We start from the raw sequence: 5,360 nt of genomic DNA, 5'->3' as shown, positions 1-5,360 counted from the left end.
TCTAGATTTAAAACTGCAGTAGCAAAGTTATCCTCCAGAGGATAAAGACTAGTGGCCAGAAGGATGATTACTGGTGGCCAGAAGGTCACTTTTATTCCCTTTTCCTCCTTGATTTATGTTTAATTTAACTGTCTTAAGCTATCCAGTCTCCATGGATGGCATCATCAGTTAGGCTGCTGATATTTTTCAAGACTTCTGTGAAGGGGCTAAGAGCTTTTTCAAACTAATGATACCTGCATTAAAATAACTTCACCAACACAGCTTTAAACAAGTGGAAACTCAACAAAGCTGCAAAGGCACATTAGCCTGTTTAACAAGGTAGGTGGGCAGGATGGTAGAGAATTTTTCTAGTTGGATTGAGGATGCTTACAGCCTCTGTTGACGATCTGTTCCTTGGGATCAACAATAATATTGAATTGTATTCCTTCATGAGATGGCTCTTCTATAAACACTACTAAACATTTGCTTTGTGTTGGGGACCACATGAGGTATTGTGGGAACAGCAAAGATAAATAAGACAAGTGTTGGCTTTCCGGAGATCTAAACACAGGCTAGAACAGACATGTTAATGACTAGATTTTAAAGGATTCACTAGATGCCATTAATGTATGCATCCAATAAATATTTACTAAGCCACTACCATGTGCCAGGCAAAGTGGTGAAAATAATAGACATAGTCCCTTCTTCCATTGGAGCTCATTAAATAGCCAATTACACAAATAAATATGGGATGACAAATGTATATAAGTATCATGAAAGGTAGATGGGCTATAAGGAAGCAAAAAGAGAGACCTGGTTGAGAATGGAATTAGAGAGAGCCTTTCTGAGGAAGGGACATTTCTCCTGAGACTCTGAAGGATAAGGAAGAGTTTGCTAAGTAAAGAGATGGGAAGACCAGTACAAAGGAAAGCACGGCATGTGCTAAGGCAGGAAAGAACTTGAGACATTCCAGAACTAAAAGCAGACCAGCATGGCCAAATGGTCATGAGGGAGAGAGAGAGAGGAACAAGATGAGGCTGGACAAGCAGGCAAAGAAGCTCACATTGAAGCACCCTGCAGGACCAGACTCAGCATTTTCTTCTAAATGCAGTGGGAAACCACCAACACAATTTGCATTTTTAGAAGTTGACTATGCCTGCAGACAGGAGAGAGGCAAAATTCTTAGTTGATGGACCAGTTGGAGCCGTCAGTTGGGTCATGTTCATTATGTTCTGAGTTCAGGGACACACTGCTGGCCAATAAGGTGCCAGCTACCACCAATGCTGGTGCCACTGCCCCATGTGAAGTCTCTGTGCCCAGAAAACCATGCTGGGACCAGGTGTTCTTCCAGGCATTAGGCATCACCACCAAAATCTCCAGGGGCATCGTTGAAATCGTAAGGGATGTGCAGCTCATTGAGACTGGAGACAAAGTGGGAGCCAGTGAAGCCATACGGCTGAACATCTCCCCTATTCCTTGGCGGATCATGAAGCAAGTGTCTGACAATGGCAGCATCTACATCCCTGAAGTGCTTTACATCACAGGGGACACTCTGCATCCTCTCTTCCAGGGTGTCTGCATGGTGCCAGTGTTTGCAGATTGGTTACCCAGCTGTTGCATCAGTACCCCATTTTATCATCAACGGGTACAAAGAAGTCCTGGCTTTGTCTGTGGAGACTGATTGCACCTTCCCACTTGCTGAAAAGGTCAAGACCTTCTTGGCTGATCTACCTGCCTTGTGGCTGCTGCCCGTGTGACCTCTGCTATCACTGCTGCTCCTACTGTGGCCACAGCTACAGCCAAGGTTGAACCAAGGAAGAATTGAGAGTTGGACAAGGATATGGAGTCTGGTCTCATTGATCACCAAAAAGCAACCAACTTAGCCAGCTTTTTTTTTTTCAAAACAAGTAAATAAAGACTTCTCTTAAAAAAATAAAAAGAAGTTTCAACACAGACTAAAGTGCCTGAGGTCAAGATGGAGACAAATTTGGTCAGAATGTTTCTCTTATATTCTAAGGTGTCCTGAGGGGATGTACTTGGAGAAGAAATTTTGGAGCATGTACTTCAGAGAAGAAAGTAGACTTCAGAGATGACCTAAAAATATAGAATAAGTTAATCTTAAAGTATCCTTTTGTGTAAGACAATACACTAAGTGTTGTGGGACTTGAGTTCCCATCCCCATTTCACTATGTGTATACACAGTACACATGTGTAAACTTAGGACCGAATGCTTATTTTTCTCATATATAAACATTGATATGATCTCTAAAGCTCCTTTCAGCTATATGTTTATTCTGTGGAAATGAACATGGGATTTGAATCAGAGGAACTGGGTCTTTTGCTCACTCCTGTGACCTTGGCCAAGTCACTTAATCTTGCTGAAACCAGGTTCCTCATTTAAAAATAGAGAAATGATGCTATCTAGAATTGCAGACACAACATTGAACACAATGCCTGGCACTTTGTAGGAAGTATTTTGTAATGAATGAATACTTTTCTACCTCGTGAAGATTAAACGAAATCTGACGTAAGTTTGGAAACTATATAGCTCTGTTTCAATACTCACTATGAACTCAAATTTACATTATTAAAAAACTTTACTGTGTTCGGGGCTGAGCATGGCTCTTTATCCAGCAACATTTGTTCAAATGAGGGTACATCTCCAAATTCCTCAGCACGTATTAAAACAGCAGAAAGTGAGGCTGGATAAAAATGAGAGGGTATACCATTTAATGAGCTATTAAACTTCCCACCAGAAAGCCAGAAACTCAGGAGTTCAAAATAGCAACAGCTACATAACCAGCCAAATAATCAGTTACATTTATGAGCAAGCAATCTATTCTTAATGCACCTACAAGATAAATAGGAGAAATAAAATAAAATTAAAAAGCCGGCTTTGGCTCAGACTTCCCTGTAAGGTAACTTTTTCGATCATCTTTAACACTTCCGATTTCCAGGCAACAGTTTCTTAACATGGACTTGCAGGTTTCATATGAGAATGACAAGTAAAGTATAAAAAGTTGCCTTTGCAGAAGAGTCAACTTTTTACACTTTAAACTACTTCACCTTATGTTGGAATTTTCTTGAAATGATGGCTTGAGTTTAAGCTGTCAATGTTATTTAAATGCCAGAGTGGTTGTTCATCCTCGCCCCCACCCCACAGCACTCCATTCTAGTTTTTCCGACTGCTGCTTTCCTATTCTTGAGAGTTGCAGGGGGTACCAGCTGCGATTCAGTTTGGCTTTGAAGTTCAGCGCCTTCCCCTGTTTCCCATGAATGATTTCTCTCATTGAGAGTTACTTTGAGCTCGAGGTAGAATTTAATGTTCTCAGAAGACTAAAAAAAAATCCCTTAGGTGTGTGATATGAAGAAAGAACATTGCCTCCTTATTTCTGCTCCAGTTCATCCATCTACAAGGCAGGCCAGTGGGAAGGCTGGAACAAAGTCTAGGCTAAATTAATACTCTGGTTCCATTATTCGCTATTTATATATTGCATGAGGAAACCTGCTGGTGGCTCCATGGAGTGATCTGAAAAGGATAGGAGACAAAGACGGCTGTGAGTACAAAGGGCATTGTGGACAAGAGCTAATGTTTCCTCAGGGGGAGTATGAGCCAGTAAGAATGTTAGTAAGAATATCAGCAAAAGTAGCAGCAATACCAGTAACAATAAGGTGCTACCATTTAATTGAGTGCCTCCAATGTGTCAGGCATAAAAGTTCCATCATATACATTGACTCTTGCACAGATGAGGAAATGGAGGTGAAGAGAAGGTCAGTGATTTGGCCAAATTTGTTTAACTAGAATGATGAGGGAGTGGGATTCAAACCCAGGTATATCTCAGTCTACAGTCTTTTCATTTCATCAAGCTAGGGTGTCAAGAAGGATCTCAATAACTCTTTCATGGTGGCCTTATTTTTCTGTCCTCCCTGATTTCCAGGACTTATGTGAGGGTAGATGGAACTTGCTCAGGGCAAACGGAATGACCATGTTTTGCTAAGAGAGTGAGGGAGCTTTGATTTTGTTTCCTGTTTAAAGCTAAAACGAATCTGAATTGTGATGTGTTCGCAAAAGGAAAGAGGAATGGTGCTAAAAGTAGAAAACATCGTGGGATGTTTGCAATCTGGTAGTAGGTGCATAGAGACCCAGCACCTACTTGCCCCAAGAGGAAACACCAAGCCCAGTGGGGCATTCAGAGCACAAATAAATTATATCTGTCTGGGTGGAAGAGACGGACTCAGAAAAGGCTTCATGGAGGTGGTGGCTTTTGGTCTATGCTTCAAAAAGCAGAATTCTAGAAGGCAGAGATAGTGTTCTAAAAAGCCTAACAGTGGAATTTTAATTAGTTGCATCTCAGACTACAGAGTGACTTTTAGGGCAGGAGAAACTTGTATATTTAAGCAATCTTCTTGGTCAACAAAGAAGGTCAGCCTTAGCAGTTTGCCAAAGTAGATATTATAACACTCTAGTAGAAAGAGATTTGAAACTGAAGTAGAAGGCCTGGTTTCAAATTCTAATTCTGGCACTGAGGTGGGACTTAATCACTCTGAGACTTAATCCATCAACTATAAAATTCTAATAACTTATACCCTGCCTTTCTCCTAGCTTGTGAAAAAGTTTAAAGTAGATGACAGGGTTGTAAATGTGAGAAATCATCATTTTTTTTGGAAAGTTTACCCCTCCATTCTGGGGACAGGGGTTCCCAGTGGAAAGATTTTGAGTTCCATTGGCTAACCAATTTGCTGCTGGCCGTTTAACTGTCTAAGTGAATGAAATCTCTCATGAAATCTCTCATGGTGTTTGAGTTTCATGAACTAGTAAATGACCAAGATAGAATTTGGACATCCAACTTTCTACATGTCACAATAGGTCATAAAAAATCCATCACACTTGCACACCAAGCACACACATACACACACACCTGCCTTCATTTGTCTTCTAGTTTTAAAAAATAGTTTGAACACCAAAAAAGTAGAAAGAACATAACCTCAGTAAAAATTCAGGTTTTTAAATGGAATAAATATAGCTTTAAGAGAAATTTAATTGCACTGTGCATCTGCCACAGAAGGTGAAAGCAACATACAGTGATGGCATAAGATCACATGGGACCTAATTTCCCTCCCACAGATACTTGCTAGGGACAGGTTGTTTTTTAATCAATTTATTTATTTTAGTTGTTCTTCCACAGACTAGAGGATGTAATTTCTCAGTATGGTTATTCTGTAGGCTGAGGCAAAGTTTAAGTCTCTCACGATATATTTTTCATGTGTCTACCTTTCTAGCCCACAGCTTAGTATCTGAGATGAAACACTGAGGACAATGTGGGAGTATAGGAAATATAAAGGAGAATTATTTTGCTTATTATTTGAAGTTGTTCTGGGTT

General features: G+C 40.3%; 1 pseudogene; it reads left to right on the top strand.

The window, feature by feature from the left end:
- The first annotated feature begins 1,168 nt into the window (after positions 1-1,168).
- LOC470843 (large ribosomal subunit protein uL10-like) lies at positions 1,169-1,894 on the top strand (annotated as a pseudogene).
- Positions 1,895-5,360: the final 3,466 nt, after the last annotated feature.

The sequence above is a fragment of the Pan troglodytes genome, chromosome 2 (assembly GCF_028858775.2).
Source record: "Pan troglodytes isolate AG18354 chromosome 2, NHGRI_mPanTro3-v2.0_pri, whole genome shotgun sequence".
In the NCBI taxonomy this organism is placed as follows: Eukaryota; Metazoa; Chordata; class Mammalia; order Primates; family Hominidae; genus Pan; species Pan troglodytes.
Note: the sequence above shows the minus strand (reverse complement) of the source record. Positions and strands in the feature narration are given on the sequence as shown.